At 34.7% G+C, this 20,445-nt stretch overlaps 1 long non-coding RNA gene across 2 annotated transcripts in view; it reads left to right on the top strand.

The window, feature by feature from the left end:
* LOC110271246 overlaps positions 8,684 to 20,445 on the top strand; it is an 18,627-nt gene continuing 6,865 nt past the window's right edge. The window contains exons 1-3 of one of the 2 annotated variants that reach the window (XR_002361747.1): positions 8,684 to 9,934; positions 10,231 to 10,345; positions 10,609 to 10,737. This is a non-coding gene — a long non-coding RNA (uncharacterized LOC110271246). Of the gene's footprint in view, positions 9,935 to 10,230; positions 10,354 to 10,608; positions 10,738 to 20,445 lie in introns of those variants that run through there. The other variant, XR_002361746.1, reaches the window with a different exon arrangement.

Raw genomic sequence — 20,445 nt, 5'->3', positions numbered from 1 at the left:
AAATTAAATTCTTACATATAATATAGCTAGAATAGCTGCAATAGAAATTGTGTTGGTAGGTTGGAATGGATAATAAGCAGTAAAGACTAATTTTCAAACAACCGACTATTTTGGTATTTTTTTTAAGATATAAAGCGTGAATTATGGATAAGCTCCTAGGACAAAGAGCTGATGAGTGAGGTAATATTATATTAATGGGTAATACACCCAACAAAATAAGGTTGTGTGTTTTGCCATCACAACAATCTTTGTTTTGAGAAGAAAATAAAAGGAAAGAAAAGAGAGGAAAGAAAATGATTATTTTTTATTATTTAATTGAGAAGGAAAATTAAAAAAAAAAATGAATGAAAAAAAAGGTCTAATATATAAAATAGCCATTAGTGCATCTTAATATATTGTTAATGATTTTTTTAGTAAAAATAATGATAGAGACTAACGTTAGAATATTAAATTAGGGAGATTAAACTAAATAAATTAAAATTTTAAAAATTAAATTAAAATACAAATATAACTTCAAGAATTAATAGGAGTATTCCGTTGACATTGTTATCTATACCGCCATGAATAATGAATACATTGCAAATTTGCAATAATTTCTCTTCTTTCATTTCTCTCTCCTCAATTACTCTGGTCTCCCCCGATCCCTGCGTAAATTTCGTCTATAGTGGCATTTTGGTTTATCATCATTTACTGTCATTAAATTAAAATATAATGCTACGAAAGGATGACTGCTGGATGAGTGTGTTTGAATAAGCTTCTAGAGAAAAAAGAATTCAATTAATTATTGTAGTTTTTTTTACAAAAAAAACACGATATCTAATACTAAAATATTGGACTCAAATGTGTCTAAAGTTCTAAAGATCTAATTGGATGATTGAAAGTTGTTTTAAATTTTAAAAAAAATGTTATAATTTAAAAATATTGAAAAAAAAAACAACAATTCAACATCACTTAACTTAATTCCTAAGTAATAATTCAATATTAAGAATTTAATGTCTTATATTATAATTATTATTTTCCTTTTAAGGAGAGAATTATAATATTAATTACGATTATGTTACGTGTATATTAAAATCAGTCATTAAAATCATCCATTAATATAAATACATGTTAAAATATAAATACAAATTAAAAATAGGAAAAATTATTATAAAGGACCATTAAGAAGATTTAATTATTAAAAAGGACCTTTAATTTTAAAATTATTTAGAAAGACTTATTTTTTAATATTTAAAAAAAAAGGACCAAATCTTTTTTGTGAAGAGATAAATATATCCTTACATTATTTTTTCATTTATTTCCTTTTTTTTAACATAATTTTTTTTCTAATTATCTATGACACTCAAATCCTTATTCTTCATCTATAACTCATAGAGACATTTGTTGCTGCCAATCACAAAACTTAAGACTTCGGAGTACCTATGAGTATACTCCTGGCAGGTAAGTTGATTTTCTGGTATATCCTTGCAGAAACATTGCTATTGAGTAATATATTTCTTTCAAACTCGTTTTTAGATTTTAATGTCTCTTCCCTCATTATTGGTTATTTACACTACAAAAAAAATATGTTTTAGCGACAAATTTTTAGTGGCAATAACATAATAGCCATTAATTTCTTAATTTTAATTATGTTTTTGTGACAATTATATATTTGCCGTTGTTACTATATCTTATTGCGGTAATTATCTTTATTGCCACTAATATATTTGCCATAGAATTATGACTAATATTATTATCATTAAAATATTTTTTAGTGAAAAAATTTTAGTGGCTATAAAATTATGGCCAGTATTATTCTTATTAAAATTATATTGTAATAATAATAATTATTATTACTATCATTACCTTTTTAATAAAGTATTTTTAGTGGCCATAAAATTATGGCTAGTATTATTTTTAGTAAAATAATCTTGTATCTAAACTAAAGAAATAACTCAAATAAGGGATTCAGAAAAACCAAAGAAAGACGTGTTAGAGAAGAGAGCCTAACCTCACCGCAAAGCTTCGCCGTAGCGGTCGCTGCCGCCCTCGCTGCTACAGTTCAGATCAAGCAACTGTGCTCTTTGACTCAGATCTTCTATCCCTTTCTATGTTGTTCAGAGAAGAGAAAGGCTCATACCTATAGCTTTCTATCTTTCTCTCTCATTTTCAATTTAGGGCTCACGAACTCGCTCTTTGACTCAGATCCTTGCAGCTTCGATCTGCTCCTTCAGGTATCGCCGAGTCGACTCATTCGCAGCTTCGATTTACTGTGCTCTCTCTTACAACTCCTTCATTTCATTCTCTTCCAAGTTAGATCTTTGCGTTTGCGTTACTCATTATTTTCACTGATTTAGATCTTGCGGTTCCAGTTCTTAAGCTTTGAATTTAGTTTTCTGCTATTAATGTTAATTCTTGTTCGTGCAACTGAAGCTATGTGTAGTCAAATGAACTGTCGTTTGGTTTATTTTTATTTTCAATTTAAGATGTGAGATGATAAAGGAATCTGGAATTTGGATGATGCCTGATTTATGTGCCTTTGATTTGTTATTATTTTTCAAATTCATGTGCGTAACTAAAATTAGACAATCGTTTGGGATCAAATGGATTTTGTTCAAGTGACTGTCTCATAGAAACAGGGGATCTGAAGTCTGAACAACTAGAAATGGGTTTTGTTCAAGTGACTGTCCTGTAATATGTCATTCTAATTTGGTTTGGTTACCAGGAATTCAAGCTGGGTCAACTCCAAAGCCAGATTCAGGTTTTAGTTTATATTTTTAATTTAGTCTTGAACTTAAGAACTGTGTTTTCTTCTTTGTTTTTAATTTAATTTTTGTCGTTGTCGCGTAAACTAAGATCTTAGGTTCTAGGCTTTTGTTTCCTTAGATTTTGGGTTTAGAGTTGTTCGCTTTCGTCCGAGGTATTGTTATGAAGATGTTGGGTTGGTTTTCTGTTACGATGGCAGTGGGAGCATGGTCCCATTTTCTGGAAACTGCTAATGGTTGGGGGTTTTATTTTGCTATTTTATTGGAAGGCGTGGTTCATTTTTTTGTTATAATTTTGTAGCTATTTACCCACTTGTTTTGTAAACTACTTGTTCTTGTCATGTCCTTTTCCCTATTACAACACTATTATTTTTGTTTATTGAAATACCCCCCTTTCTTTCCTTTCTCTGTCTCTACCTTAGAAAAATAGAAACTGCTCCCTTGTTGTTTTCAAGCTTTCTCTTGCTGCTGTTTGATGACAAGTCATCTTAGCCTAGTTTCACTAGCCTTTTTCTTTTGTTTTCGATTGATTTATGCACTTTCTTGAGCCACAAGCAAGCCAATTGGGTAGATTTCCATGTTTCCTTTGATTCAATCAACCATGTATGAATTCATGCACTTTCATGAGATTTTATGCTATAATTGTCATATATTATGAAAGAAACACAATCTCATAATTTGGGGCATAGCTTTGATTGTTTTGATTGATTGATGATAGGTGAGGAAAGCTTGGAGAAAGGATGAAGCAAGAAGGAATGGCTAGGAGCAAGAGAGAACAAAAAGTTTGAGCAAAAGTTTGCCTCAAACTTTAGCTCAAACTTTCGGATAAGTGAAAACACACCAGGGAACAAAAAGCTTGAGCAAAAGTTTGCCTCAAACTTTTTGGCAAACGTTGGCATCACAAATCAACACCCTGGAGAGCAAAAGTTTGCGCCAACGTTTGCCTCAAACTTTTTGGCAAACGTTGGCATCACAAAAACAACACCCTGGAAGAGAAAAGCTTGCGCCAACGTTTGCCTCAAACTTTTTGGCAAACGTTGGCATCACAAAACCAACACCCTGGAGGAGAAAAGCTTGCGCCAACGTTTGCCTCAAACTTTTTGGCAAACGTTGGCGCCATGAGTGTGCATAAGGGGGCCAACGTTTGAGCAAAAGTTTGACCCCAAACTTTAGCTCAAACGTTGGTAGCAGCAAGAATGGGGTTGTTGATGTAAAAAGTTTGAGTAAAAGTTTGCCTCAAACTTTTACTCAAACTTTTACTCAAGCTTTTATAATTTCCAACCCGGTTCACTTCGGTTCTCTTTCCAACTCCAAGAGCAATCAACCAAGGCCTATATCAACCCAATTCCATCAAGAGCAAAGGCCCAATTCAAGGCTTGAAGACCATTTGAAGAAAGTGTATAAATAGATTAGGATTTAAGTTTCTAGGAAAGCTTTTTCTTTTCGGTTTGGATTGAGTGCACTTAGTAGAGAGCTCAACTTTACATTTAGCATTGTTGTTTTAATTCAAGAGAATTTGGGAGGAGAATTGATCTCTCTTCTTCCTTATTCTTGCCCAGCACTCTTTACTTTTCTTGTCTTGGATCTTGGGTTGGAGAATTGAAGGAATTCTGTTTCAATCTCATCCTGAGATCTCTCTGTTTAATTTTACTGCATAATTGAATTTCCATTTCTGTTACTTGCTTCTTCATCTACTTTCTCTGCAATTTACATTTCCTTTGCAATTGCTCTTGTTGGATCTAGGAAGACATTGAGATCTAGACTTGGTTATCTAGTCTCTTGGGTCCTGAGATCTGAATTATCATTTTACTTTCTCTATTTAACGCTTTTCATGTTCATTTACATTTCCGTTTTAGATCCGGTTCAATCCAAGCCATCTTTTACTCTTCTGTTTGTTGAATTTTACTTTTCCTTGTTTAATTTCTGCAAATCCAACTCCCAATTCCCTTTACAATTTAAGCCATTTACATTTCTTGCACTTTAAGATTCTGCAATTTACATTTTTTGCGTTCTAAGTTTCTGCCATTTAATTTCTTGCTCTTTAAGATTCAGCACTTTATTTCCTGTTCTCTTTAATTTCATGCCAATTACCCATTCCCTTTATTTTCCATCCAATTTAAATTCTGCAAATCACAAATCACTCAACCAAATCTTGATTCACTTGACTAAATCAACCACTAAACTAAAATTGCTCAATCCTTCAATCCCTGTGGGATCGACCTCACTCCCGTGAGTTATTATTACTTGATGCGACCCGGTGCACTTGCCGGTGAGTTTTGTGTCGGATCGTTTTCCGCACATCAAGTTTTTGGAGCCGTTGCCTGGGATTGAATAGATTGACAATGATTAAGTGAGGTGGTAGTTTAGATCAAGCACTTTTTATTTTTTGTTTCTTTAATTTTTGACTTGCACACTAACTGTTTGAGACTTTGTCTCTACTAACTCCCATTGCACTCAAGCTACAGAGTGATCTGTGTATCTTTGCTGTTTTTGTTGTATGACATGAACCAGGAGAGAGTTCTCCACCTCTGGAATTTCTGAAGAAGGACACAAAAAAATGGAGGAGACCGGAAGGAAGTCCATAGTGAGAGGAAAAAATCAAAGGCAACATGATTTTCAACCTCCATGATCAAAGAATGGAGGATGTCAAGCTAGTGACGATAAAGAAGCGCTTTGTTGGGAGGCAACCCAACCTGAGGTAGTTTGCTTTTCATAGCTATTTTAATAAAAAGGTTAATTAATTTTATCTATATTGCAAGAAGCTAAGTTTGGTGTTGCACACCAAAACAATCTAAGGGAGAATGAAGGATTCTAAGTTTGGTGTTCCACCAAAATTTCATCATGAAACGCATTCTCACTTTCTGTATAATGCTAGCTTCAAGCATTTAGATAAACTAGTTAACTATTCTGCTGTTTCTTAAATTTTCAGTTTTATTACTTTTGAAAAAGAAAAAGAGTTTCACACATGGTTAATCTGATGCATGAGAACCATTGGCAAGGTACTAAGTTTGGTGTTCCCACACCAAAGTAAGTTCAAAGGCCCACAAATAAATTATGCATGCTAACCATTTTTCAAGTGCTTGGGGAACAAGAAACTTTCAATATCATTGTAGAGCATCATACAAACTTTTGGAAGGATTAAGCATCATCAACCAAAGAGATGAAAGAGGAATGTGAAGATCAGTGATGATGATGATGAGGAGTAAAGCAAGCGAACTCCAAAAGGTTGTATTGTTAAGTGAATATTTTACATCAAACACTGCTATGATTGAGAGTGATTTCGTTTCCCTGTCTGTCTGTCTGTTTGGTATAGTTTCTCTGTAATTTAATAATTAAGATACTTGATTATTCACAACACTATACTCTCCAAAACTTGTTTGCACTCAATATTTCAAAAAAATGCATCACATGAAAGTTCTTTGAAAAGAAGGATTGAGGAATTGAATAATTTTGAGGCAAGCAAAAGATTAGGAGAAGTGGTGGTTCTAGTTGTATAATCATGTATTGAGGTTGCATGCTTATGAAAACTTGCATGGGAGCTCATAGGCGGGACATAGAGTTCAAAGAAGTGTTGTGGAGATTCTCAAACATTTATTGATCCAAGAAGCAGCAAACAAAACAAAAGAAAATAAAGAAAATACAAAAACAAAAAGAACATAACCCAAGGTTCTGAGCATCAATTACTAGGCAGAAAAGAAAAGAGAAACAAAAACTCAAAGAGTTGTTATCCTAGTAAATGCTTGTGGTTGAATTGTGTCAAAGAAAGAGGCTTGAGCAAGTAAATCCTTAGGGGTGCTTTAACACCTAATACCTTAAAACCAACTGGTTTAGGAGTATTGATTGAAAGCTTATCTAAAGAGCTGCTTTGAGACATGACACTTAGAGTCAAGGCCAAAGCACAGAAACTATAAGCTGCTTCAAGGTGATTACATATAAAGAGATCTTCATGATATTATTTGGATGAAAGTTCTAAGACCTAAGACTCCCAAGATGTAGGGACTAGTAAGCACTGAAGCCCTTGCATGAGCATATAATTTAGAGTTCACTCCACTGTCACTTAATCACCTCACTCACAGGACTTTACAAGTTGTTCTTCAATCCGTCTTAATTAAAAGAACCTTTGAACATAATTCATTTCTTGCTTGGGGACAAGCAAGCTTTAAGTTTGGTGTTGTGATGACAAGTCATCTTAGCCTAGTTTCACTAGCCTTTTTCTTTTGTTTTCGATTGATTTATGCACTTTCTTGAGCCATAAGCAAGCCAATTGGGTAGATTTCCATGTTTCCTTTGATTCAATCAACCATGTATGAATTCATGCACTTTCATGAGATTTTATGCTATAATTTTCATATATTATGAAAGAAACACAATCTCATGATTTGGGGCATAGCTTTGATTGTTTTGATTGATTGATGATAGGTGAAGAAAGCTTGGAGAAAGGATGAAGCAAGAAGGAATGGCTAGGAGCAAGAGAGAACAAAAAGTTTGAGCAAAAGTTTGCCTCAAACTTTAGCCCAAACTTTCGGATAAGTGAAAACACACCAGGGAACAAAAAGCTTGAGCAAAAGTTTGCCTCAAACTTTTTGACAAACGTTGGCATCACAAATCAACACCCTGGAGAGCAAAAGTTTGCGCCAACGTTTGCCTCAAACTTTTTGGCAAACGTTGGCGCCATGAACAACACACCCTGGAGAGCAAAAGTTTGCGCCAACGTTTGCCTCAAACTTTTTGGCAAACGTTGGCGCCCTGAGTGTGCATAAGGGGGCCAACGTTTGAGCAAAAGTTTGACCCCAAACTTTAGCTCAAACGTTGGTAGCAGCAAGAATGGGGTTGCTGATGTAAAAAGTTTGAGTAAAAGTTTGCCTCAAAATTTTACTCAAACTTTTACTCAAGCTTTTATAATTCCCAACCCGGTTCACTTCGGTTCTCTCTCCAACTCCAAGAGCAATCAACCAAGGCCTCTATCAACCCAATTCCATCAAGAGCAAAGGCCCAATTCAAGGCTTGAAGACCATTTGAAGAAAGTGTATAAATAGGTTAGGATTTAAGTTTCTAGGAAAGCTTTTTCTTTTCGGCTTGGATTGAGTTCACTTAGTAGAGAGCTCAACTTTACATTTAGCATTGTTGTTTTAATTCAAGAGAATTTGGGAGGAGAATTGATCTCTCTTCTTCCTTATTCTTGCCCAGCACTCTTTACTTTTCTTGTCTTGGATCTTGGGTTGGAGAATTGAAGGAATTCTGTTTCAATCTCATCCTGAGATCTCTTTGTTTAATTTTACTGCATAATTGAATTTCCATTTCTGTTACTTGCTTCTTCATCTACTTTCTCTGCAATTTACATTTCCTTTGCAATTGCTCTTGTTGGATCTAGGAAGGCACTGAGATCTAGACTTGGTTATCTAGTCTCTTGGGTTCTGAGATCTGAATTATCATTTTACTTTCTCTGTTTAACGCTTTTCATGTTCATTTACATTTCCGTTTTAGATCCGGTTCAATCCAAGCCATCTTTTACTCTTCTATTTGTTGAATTTTACTTTTCCTTGTTTAATTTCTGCAAATCCAACTCCCAATTTCCTTTACAATTTAAGCCATTTACATTTCTTGCACTTTAAGATTCTGCAATTTACATTTCTTGCGTTCTAAGTTTCTGCCATTTAATTTCTTGCTCTTTAAGATTCAGCACTTTATTTCCTGTTCTCTTTAATTTCATGCCAATTACCCATTCCCTTTATTTTTCATGCAATTTAAATTCTGCAAATCACAAATCACTCAACCAAATCTTGATTCGCTTGACTAAATCAATCACTAAACTAAAATTGCTCAATCCTTCAATCCCTGTGGGATCGACCTCACTCCCGTGAGTTATTATTACTTGATGCGACCCGGTGCACTTGCCGGTGAGTTTTGTGTCGGATCATTTTCCGCACATCACTGTTTTATAGTTTATATTTATTTATTCTTATGCATTGACTAGGAATCGTTCTGTGTATTTTTTTGCATATTGATATTTGAGTATTTGTCGCTTGCCATTTTTTCTTTTAAAATGTGTCATTTATTATTCTGCGACAATTACAACTAGATTTACTCAGGTAGCCACAGCTTAGATAAACATGAACGATACTGGTGTTTTGCTTGTCCATGCTATACTATGACTGTGGCTTTCTTCTATTCTTTATTTTTCAGTTTGATACCAATTATCAGAAGCGATAGTACTTGCTTATTGCCAAAGTACTGCATCCAGTTGCTTATATTTTTGCTTTTAAGTTAATGAAAGGCATGTGTTTGAGTAATCCTTCTGTAAAAGGGATAGTTCTTCATGACTAGTTTATGGGATGAATATCTATGACATGATTTGATTGTATTATCACGGGCTATATATTTGATGTGTTGTTTCATTGCATGATTCATCACATTTTTGGTTGAATTTTCAGGTTACTATCCCTGTTTCCTCACATCGATTTTCATTTCTGTTGCCGCTTAGCTTAATTGCACTGCTTTCTGCACTGATCTATGTGTTTTACTTTATGTATTAGCTTTTCTTTCTTTTTTTTTTCTTTGCAATTTGCATATCATACCTCCCCACCATTGGTTTTGGTGTTGCCGGCATGCTCACATGTTGGACTGCATAAAGAACTTAGAAGAACTGAAGAAGTATGGGGTATATGTGAGTTTTTCACAAAATAAGGGGGTGTTGAATTAGTGAATTACCATTTAAGTTTTACCCACTTTAATTTGAGAATAGGTTTGTGACTGACCTTGTGACTGAGCTTCTTTTCAAGTAATCAATGAGAATCTATTCTCATTAGTACTAGTTTGTCATATGCTAAATGCTGATGCACTGATCACTTATTCTATGCATAGAATAGATTATCACTTGCTAACAAATCTATGGTCCCCCCTCCTTTTTTTTGGGTCTAATAATGCTTGTTGACTATGAATTGTGTTCATTGCTTTATGCCATATTTATCACTTCACTTCTTTTTTTCTCTGATTCTTTTTAAACCTTAGGTACTGATTAGTTTAATTAATATATAAGGTTGTAAATTGTAGTTAATAATCATCATATCCATTACTGTTATATTTATGTCACTATTATGTGAGAATTTGCAGCTTCTAATGATTTCTTGAATTTGGTTGCTGTTGATAGGGAAGAAAGTAAATTATTTCGATTCAGATAAAGACTCGATCACGTAATTTTTTCTTTCTTTCTTTCTCTTTTTCCTTTTTTGCTATTACATATAATTTTGTTTTATTTTTTTCATTTTTAGCTTGAATTTCATTGAGACTGTTTCAAAGATCACACCATACCTCATATTTTTTGGGGAAAGATTTGATACTTTTTTTTCTCGTTTTTTCTTTGTAGAATTGTTCAATTCAGAAATTAGTTGATATTTAATTGAAAAGTATAAAATCATAAATATTTAAAATTTGCTATAAAATTTAATATTTAGGTGTTTGTTATATGGTGCCCATATTTGTTTTATAGCTAGTTGATGGACCAGGTCGGTCAAGCAAGTTGACGGCCACAACCTACAAAGTTAGTTAGCTGCCATTTCCGAAGCAAAAAAGAAAACACAAGTGGTGTGCGGTCCCTGAACAAGGTTAGTTGGTTGTCTCACCAAGCAAGCTAATTTAGTCTCTTTTAATAATGTTCATATTTAGTGATAATGATCTTTAATACTATAAATAAAAATTAAATAAGTTTTTATTTTCTAATGATTATATTTGGATGGTGTTTATAGTTTTATGAATTTAGTCTCTTTGAAATTTAATTTATATTTGGATGGTGTTTATAGTTTTATGAATTTTAAAATAAGTATTGGAATATTAACTGAACTGAAATTTCAATCTGTTATATATGCAGATAGTGTTATAGGAATTGGCATCACTGTAACTGTTGTGGGACTCAGTTGGTGGCTTTGTTGCACCATTAGCCTAGAAGAATTGAGTATATTTTGGCTTTTTTTTTTATTTTTTGCAAAATGTATTAAAAGTCAATGAAATGACAAAGAAATCTCTATTATGTATTGACAAATACTGCTTTTAATATTCTAGTTTGTTAAAAAGAGCATTTTAATAGAAAGCTTGTTTTAAATTTTCTTGATTGAAATTCAAATGCAAATTATCATTATTATTATTATTATTATTATAGAAAAAATTATAGGTTGTTAGTTCTAATAAAGTGAGTATAATTAAAAAAAAGTCTTTAAGATTTTAGCGGCAATAGTAATGGCAGCTAAAAGTGAATAATATTATAATTTTAGAATTTTTTTAGCGGCCATATAAATTGCCGGTAACATGGATTTTAGCGGCAATAGTAATAACAACTAAAAGTGAACAATGTTGCAATCTTAGAATTACTTTTAGTGGCCATATAAATTGCCAAGAAAATGGCCGCTAAAAGTTATATACTTTTTGTGGCCATTAAAACAGTTTTTACCGGCAAATGTTATAATGGCTACTAAAACCTTTTAGCGAGGAAGCATAAGACGGCTAATGTCAAATTGTCGGTAAATGTATTAGCGGCTATTTTTATTGCCGCTAAAAGCAAAATAAATGGCCGCTAAAAGTGATTATTTTTGTAGTGTTATTATTTTTATATTTTTGCATAGACATGGAATCTACTGTTCGTCGACAAATTTTTTGTTATTTTCACATTGGAGGTAATATTGAAGTTGTACCAAACCAGAAAATTATTTATCATTGAGAAAAAATCATAGGAGAGCTAATTGAAGAAGGATGCACGCATTCAAATTTAATGCATAAGATATGGCTTCGAACCAAGGAAAAAATGCAGAATAAACGCATTACCTACACAGTCAAGTTTAACCAATCTCAACTCATAGATCTCATTGATATTGATAGTGTTAACCAATTGATCACATTCAATGATGATACAGCTCATGTATATATCATGGAGGTAGAAAAGACTAACCATGATATTGTACCTCATGAGGACAATGACGACAACGTTCATGACAGGTATGTATTCCAACTGGGTTATCTTTTTATAAATTTTCTTATATTAGTGATTAGTGAATTGTTATGAAATTAATTTATTTTTTTTATGATTAGTACACTATCAAGTAATTCAACTCAAGAAGTCAACGTCGTTACTAATATTGATGGTCAAAATTCATTGACACCAATTCTATGTACAACCCAACTTGTCCCTACACCTCAGATTATTAATGGCTCTGCTAAGTGGAATGATCTTATAAAGGAAGAAGGACAGATTTTTCAAAATGCAAGTAAGCTGAGGAAAGCATTGTTTGAATATGGTATTGCTCATAAGTTTACATACAAGTTCTTAAAGAACAGTCCGGGTAAAATAATGTGTGTCTGCAAGGTTGAAGGTTGTCCGTGGAAATTGTCGGCTTATGCTATGGAAAAAATACTTCGTTCCTCGTGGTGAGACATTTTATCAAGAATCATAAGCACTCAACTCAAGATGTATTGGAGAGTACTCACTCTTTCAGATCTAATTTGGTGTCTTCAATTATTGTCGACAAGTTGAGATTAACTCCTGACAAGTTGCCTAATGACATACGAAATGATATTTTCAAGGAATACGGATTTTCACTAACATATCACCAAGCTTGGGCTGCAAAGGAGAAAGCATTAGCTGAAATTAATGGCGTACCTAAAGATTCATATATGCTAATTCCTTGGATATGTAATCGTTTAGTGAAAACTGATCCACAAACAGTTGCAAAATGGACATGCTCTCCTAGTTATCAATTTGAAAAGCTTTTTGTTGCATATGGGTGTTGTGTGACAGGTTTTCTTCGTGGAGCAAGGCCTATATTATTTATTGATGGTTGCCACTTAAGTGGTCCATACAAGGGAACTCTTCTAGCTGCCTCTACATGCGATGCAAATAATGATTTATTTCCGATTGCGTATGCAATTGTTAGTGCTGGAAATAATGAGAATTGGCTTTGGTTCCTATCTAATTTGAAAGAACTAACTGGGTCAATTCCAGTTACGTTAATATCTGATAGGCATCCATCAATTATTGCAGCTGTGGAGCAAGTATATGACAGGGATAGACATGCTTATTTTTATCGACATGTGAAAGAAAATTTTTGTGCAGAAACTAAAAAGTTACAGAGGGAAATACGCGGTGAAGTAAAAGAAGATGCAAAAAAACTACTAGACGCAGTTTGTTATACCCGTTTTGGCACAGAATTTACAGAAGCTGTGGAACAACTTCGTGCATTTTCACCAGAACTTGCAAATTGGTTAGAGACTAAAGGAGATATTAACAAATGGGAAAAGTCTCAATTCCCTCATCGACGATGGGACCTCATAACTACCAATGTAGCTGAATCATTTAATTCATGGATAAGAAAAGAGAGGACTCATTGTATTTGTGCTTTAATAACAGAGCATAGAGACAAACTTGCAAATCTGTTATATACTGCAAAGTTAGAGATGACTAAATGGAAGAATGAAGTTGGGCCAAAGATTGATAAAATATTGATGGAGCATGTAGCTAGAAGTGAGTTTCTTAAAGCAGTGAGATATGGAAATCATAATGTTATGGTTAGAGGGTCAAATGTTGATGTATGTGTGAATCTACTACGCAAAGAATGTACATGTCTTGAATGGCAAATGACTGGAATTCCATGTCCACATGCTTGTGCTGCAATTAAATTATTACATGGCAACATCTACATCTATGTAGAGGAGCGTTATCTGAAAAGTTCACAAGAAAAGATTTATGCGAGCAGTATGATCCCAATTGAAACTCATGACATGCCTGATGTCAACAACCTGACCCTAATAGACTGGGAGAATAATATTTTTCTTATGCCACCTACAACAACTCGTCCTCCGGGAAGACCATGCAAGAAGCGCCGAGAGTCACAATTTCAAGATGTGCATGTTTACAAATGTAGCCGATGTGATCAGAGTGGTCATAATCGTTCTAAATGTAGAAATCCTAATCCAAAAAAAATATGAATTTTTTTTAGGTAGTTCTAACTTTATAGATTGTCACATTTAGAATTGCAATATTGGTTTTTCTTAAGTTATGCATATTAGGTGATTCTGCTAAGTTTCTTAATTGTATATGCACTTAAACTTTATAGTTTTACTTTGATTTTTAATTAAATTTGTGTAATCTTACACTTGAATTTTGTAGTTTTACGTTGATTTAATAGCGTTTCTGCAAATATGCACTTGAATTATGCAACAGGTTTGGCTTTAGTTCTATTGTGCAATTCTGCATTAAAGTTGCTGCACTTAGTAAATAAAAATCTGCAATTTAATTTTTTCTATGATTTTGCACTAATGTTCTGTAATTTTCTGCACAAACTCTGCAATTTTACACTAAAATTGTGTAACTCTGCTCATAGTTAAACAAAAAAATCTTAGAAAAAGAAGCACTTTCTATAAAATTTTCAATTGATATTTTCATTACAAGTCAAAGATCCAATGAATAATTGTGCTTCCATACCAGTCTTCCAGTAAAATTAGACCACTCTAATATTTTCATACCATTATTCCTTATGCTTCATTGATAGCCTTGATAGTTGCTAGTTACTAATAATCATGGACAATGATCATCACACTCATCAAAAAGAAATTCATATTTCAAATCAATTCAGGTTCATAGACTCAATGAGGCTGTAGAGAAATATTTCAACTTCTCTTTCAATCTGTTTTCAAGTAAGAGATAGAATTCATGTTTGAAAGTAACCTGATTCTCCCTACAGCCATGTGTACTCAATGATGTTTCAATGTAGATAATACATTTTACTCTAATCAACTCTTTGAATTTTCAGATACGGAGAAGCCGAATCTCGAAGCCGGAACAGAACAATCACTAACCATAACATAGAAGCCTACTTTGCACCTAAAAGTGACTTAATGATAGTATCACTCATACCATCAAGATAAGGGAACAAGTGACCAGATCCTTTGAGTTCATGATACTGAATCCAAGGAAGATTTTCGGCGATGTATTGTTGCACTATAACAGACACCATCAAATCTTCCTCTCTATGCCAAAGAAGATGGACAGAAGCTTCATTATTTGGAAACGGGTTTTCAAGATCCAAAAGACTAAAATCCCATTTACCAAATCCAATATTTAAGTCACGGTGGAGAGTCTCGTATTCTCCTTGCTGTCTTGCCTGAGCCTGTAGAAACAAAGTACAAAGTGAAATCAAGAACTTTGGTTAATTCTCTGGCAAAACAATCACCATAAACTTTTATTATTATAACCAATATAAATTATTTTTGGTCACTAAATTGTAGCCACCTAAAGGCTAGTAGTGATACTTACCACATGACCCTTTTTATTAGACCAAATTGTTGAAGTAAGCTCTTTATCTTTGAAATCCTGCATTTTTTTTTGTGTAAACATAATTAAGAGTCATGACATATAATCAGGTTCTTCTAATTAGACAAATAGAAAGAAATGCTACAATCATAAGCAACGCCAAAGCATTGTGTTTAAAGTCCATGAACAATTTTAGAACACAAGTTTAGAAACAAAAACTGATCCATCTTTATTTTCAGCCTCATACCAAACACACCTTGAATATAAACCCTTCAAATTCAGATTCATTCATTCATTAATGTATTTTTCAATATAGACAACAAGTGTTATTAGAGTTCTTACTGGGGCCAAAGATAACGCTCTTAACATCAATAATGCACTACTATATTCATTAAAAAAACTGTAACTTAGATTTTGTTTAATGCATATGCCTTTATAACTTGAAAGAAACAAAATTGAAAATCACATAATCAGTAAAACAAAACAGTGACTAATAGCATCATCAGGTTTGAATTAAGGCATTTCCAGATCACACTAAAATCTTATTCATGAATTGAAAATGTTCAAACTTCATCATGTATTGCAGTTTTCACCTTAAAAGCTATACAATTTTTAATTTCAGGGATACTAATATAGCTCAAAAGCTTAAGGCAGGGACTTGAACCTGAAATAAGCGTGTGGCTTTGGGGAGCTTCAGGTGGGGCTTGCTGCTGCGAGCGACTGGAGGAGTCAAAGGAGCGATGGTCGACGTGGGACGAATGAGTTTTACCGCCGGCGACGAGCTTCAGAAGACGATTCTGCCCAAAGATGACAATTTTGCCTCTGACAACTTTGCTGTATGGTGATGAAGACGAATCTCTTTTGACGCGACGAAGACGGCATCGATTCCGCCTCTGATACGACGATTCTACCTTTGGCAAATCTTCTCAAGCGCGCGCCACCGACGTTTCCCTTAGGTTGGGTATGGAGTGGGTTTGAGAACGGGTGAAGAAGATGGGGAAAGAAAACAAGGGGAAGGAGAAGAAAGATTATTGGATATTATTGTCTTTTCATTTTTTATTTTTTTGTTTTTATTTTTAATAATATATAAATTAGTCCTTTTTAATAATTTTAAAATTAATAATCCTTTTTATTAATTAAGTTTTATTAATGGTCCTTTATATTAATTTTTCCTTAAAAATAAATTAAACCATATATATATTTATAACACAAATATATTAATAACTAATTTTAGTATACAAATAATATTTTTATATTAATTATATATATGTCTAAGAAAATTGAAGTCAAGAGTTAAGAAAAATCAGAAACTTATTGTTGCGGCCCAGCCCGGCTGGCTTCACAACCGACCCGACCGGTGCACACCTGTACCGGGTCCAGACGACCACCCAGCGGAGCACCATGCGCCCGATCCTTGACCCGGGCACCTTTCCTCCTGGGTTCCAGCTCACCTAGCAACATCTATCAAGGGGAAGCTTCGCAGAAGGTGGGTCTGCCCGTGCAGGGCCCACCTCTGACACAGTATATATGGGGAGGGTCCTACCCCTCCCCCCAGGAACGTACACACAACTTTTCTCCTTGACCACCTGTACACCACACTGACTTGGGCGTCGGAGTATCTTTTCAGGTGACACCCCCTCTCCACACAAAGAACTCGAGAAGTCGGCTGCTCCAGTTCCACTCCCGCAACCCTGAACTAGGCGAAAACCCCACCTTACCATCCGAGGGACCTCCCAAGAAGACGTCGTGACCCCGTGATATACACCCGGCCTGAAGGGAGACGCACCACAGAGCGGGACCGGGAAGACGGCGGAGAAAGGCCAAAGAGAACGCGACGACCCGTGATAATGGGCGCAACCCCATTTCATCATTCCATCCTCGAGGTCCGGCTACCAAAGCACTTTGATAAGCCGACGGACATGAGGTACGACGGAACCCAGGACCCATAGGAGCATCTTACGGCCTTCGAGGCCAGAATGAACTTGGAGGGAGTAGGCGACGAAGTGAGGTGTCGCGCTTTCCCAGTCACTCTAGCTGGGCCTGCAATACAGTGGTTTAACAGCCTCCCACAAGGCTCTGTTGCCAGGTTTTCGGACATTAGCCGCGCTTTCTTGGCCTAGTTCACGGCCTACAACGTCATCCTAGGAAGAAAGACTATCAACGATCTCGAGGCAGTGATCAGTACAAAGATGTTGGTAATGAAGTTCATCACTGATGACGGATCCGTGGGATCCATAAAGGGAGACTTAGAAACGGCAGTCGCTTGTGACAATGCCAGTCTCTCCTTAAGGAAGAAATCCAAAGAAGCATCGGGAGTGTTCCTCGCCGACCTGGACGCTAGAGTCGATGACAAGCCCAGACCCGAGCCAGAAGGGAACTTAGAAAGGTTCAGGGTTGGCGACACAGAGAAAAAGTTCACCTTCATGAACAGAAATCTCCCACACAACCTGAAGGAACCTCTAATAAAAATGATTAGGGCTAACGCCAACCTATTTGCCTGGACGCCAGCCGACATGCCGGGGATAGACCCCCAGCTCATGTCGCATTGCTTGGCCATCAACGCGGGGCCAAGGCGGTCGCTCAGAGGAGAAGGAAAATGTCACAAGAAAGGGCAGAGGAGGTGGCCAGGCAGACGGCCAGCCTTCTCAAAGCAGGATTTATCCGAGAACTCGACTACTCGACTTGGCTGTCGAATGTAGTTCTGGTTAGAAAGCACAACGGCAAATGGAGGATGTGCATGGATTACTCCGATCTTAACAAAGCATGTCCCAAAGACTCCTACCCCCTCCCCAACATAGATGCGCTCGTCGACGCGGCGGCGGGATATCAGTATCTGAACTTCATGGATGCTTATTCTGGCTACAATCAGATACCGATGCACCGGCCAGACGAGGAGAAGACGGTGTTCATAACGCCAGGGGGAACATACTGCTACAAGGTATTGCCGTTCGGGTTGAAGAATTCAGGGGCCATGATGAGCGGATAATTTATACGCTTTTTGGCATTGTTTTTAGTATGATTTTAGTAGGATCTAGTTACTTTTAGGGATGTTTTCATTAGTTTTTATGATAAATTCACATTTCTGGACTTTACTATGAGTTAGTGTGTTTTTCTGTGATTTCAGGTATTTTCTGGCTGAAATTGAGGGACTTGAGCAGAAATCAGATTCAGAGGTTGAAGAAGGACTGCTGATGCTGTTGGATTCTGACCTCCCTACACTCAAAGTGGATTTTCTGGAGCTACAGAACTCGAAATGGCACGCTTCCAATTGCGTTGGAAAGTAGACATCCAGGGCTTTCCAACAATATATAATAGTTTATACTTTGGCTAAGAATAGACGACGTAAACTGGCGTTCAACGCCAGTTTTCTACCCAAATCTGGCGTCCAGCGCCAGAAAAGGAGCCAAAACCAGAGTTGAACGCCCAAACTAGCACAAAAACTGGCGTTCAACTCCACAATTGGCCTCTGCACGTGCAACACTTAAGCTCAAGTTTTGGGCGCCGTTGCCGGGGATTGTTCGAGTTTGGACAACTGACGGTTCATCTTGTTGCTCAGATTAGGTAATTTTCTTTTTATTTTATTTTCAAAAATTTTTCAAAAATATTTCAAAATTTTCTCATCTGTTTTCGAAAATAAATAAAAAATGTTTTCAAAAATTTTTATTCAAAATTTTTAAGAATGAATTCTAGTGTTTCATGAAGCATGTTGAAGCCTGGCTGGCTGTAAAGCCATATCTATTCCTTTGGGAATGAGTATGTCAGGCATGTCATATCTGAATTACATGCTGAAGCTTGGCTGGCCATTGGCCATGTCTAGTGTTTTGGACCGGAGCTTTCATTGAACGCTTGGCTGGCTAGTGAGCCATGTCTAATTCCTGGACTGAAGCTTTAGACTAAGAATGCAAGATTCCTGGAATTCATGTTAAAAATTTTGGAATCCTTATTTTTTCTTTTTCATATAATTTTCGAAAAAATCCAAAAAAATTAGAAAATCATAAAAATCAAAAATATTTTTTGTGTTTCTTGTTTGAGTCTTGAGTCATGTTATAAGTTTGGTGTTAATTGCATATGCATCTTGCATTTTTCGAAAATATCATGCATTCATAGTGTTCTTCATGATCTTCAAGTTGTTCTTGGTAAGTCTTCTTGTTTGATCTTGATGTTTTCATGTTTTGTGTCTTTTCTTGTTTTACATGTGCATTTTTCGTTTCTTAGAGTCTAAACATGAAAGATTTCTAAGTTTGGTGTCTTACATGTTTTCTTTGCATAAAACATTTTTCAAAAATATGTTCTTGATGTTCATCTTGACATTCATAGTGTTCTTGGTGTTCATCTTGACATTCATAGCATTCTTGCATGCATCACATGTTTTGATCTAAAAATTTCATGCATTGCATCTTTTTAGTGTTTTTCTCTTGCAACATAAAAATTCAAAAATAAAAAAAATATCTTTCCCTTTTTCTCTCATCAAATTCGAAAATTTGGATTGACTTTTTCAAAAATTTTTAAAATCAAATTGTTTCTCATGAGTCAAATCAAATTTTCAATTTGAAAATCTTATCTTTTTCAAAATCTTTTTCAAAATTCTTAGTTATTTTCGAAAATTCCAAAAATATTTTTCGAAAATCTTTTTCTTATTTTTAGATCAAATTTTCGAAAATAACATAATCAATTAATGTTTTGATTCAAAAATTTGAAGTTTGTTACTTGCTTGTTAAGAAAGATTCAAACTTTAAGTTCTAGAATCATATCTTGTGATTTCTTGTGAATCAAGTCATTAATTGAGATTTTAAAAATCAAATCCTTTTCAAAAAACTAATTTCTATCATATCTTTTCAAAAAAATCTTCTTATCTTTTTTTAAAAATTTGATTTCAAAATATCTTCTCTAACTTCCTAACTTCTTATCTTTTCAAAATTGGTTTTCAAAATTTGTTTCAACCAACTAACTAACTTTTTGTTTGTTTCTTAACTTTTTCAAAACTACCTAACTAACTCTCTCTCTCTCATTTTCGAAAATATCTTCCCCCTTTTTCAAAATTTCTTTTTAATTTATTAATTATTTTAATTTTTAATTTTTTAAATCTTAATTTTTGAAAATTACTAACATTTTTCAAAAACTATTTTCAAAAATCATAAACTCTTTTTCAAAAATATTTTTCGAAAATTCTCTCTCTCCCCCTCTTTTCTTCTACTTACACAGGGATCCCTATACTGTGGTATAAAGGATCTCCATTATTATTATTACTTTTCTGTGCCTTCTTCTTTGTCATATGAGCAGGAGCAAGGATAAGAACATTCTTGTGGAAGCAGATCCAGAACCTGAAAGGACTCTGAAGAGAAAATTAAGAGAAGCTAAAATACAACAATCCAGAGATAACCTTTCAGAAATTTTCGAACAGGAAGAGGA

The sequence above is a fragment of the Arachis ipaensis genome, chromosome B04, assembly GCF_000816755.2.
Source record: "Arachis ipaensis cultivar K30076 chromosome B04, Araip1.1, whole genome shotgun sequence".
Classification (NCBI taxonomy): Eukaryota; Viridiplantae; Streptophyta; class Magnoliopsida; order Fabales; family Fabaceae; genus Arachis; species Arachis ipaensis.
Note: the sequence above shows the minus strand (reverse complement) of the source record. Positions and strands in the feature narration are given on the sequence as shown.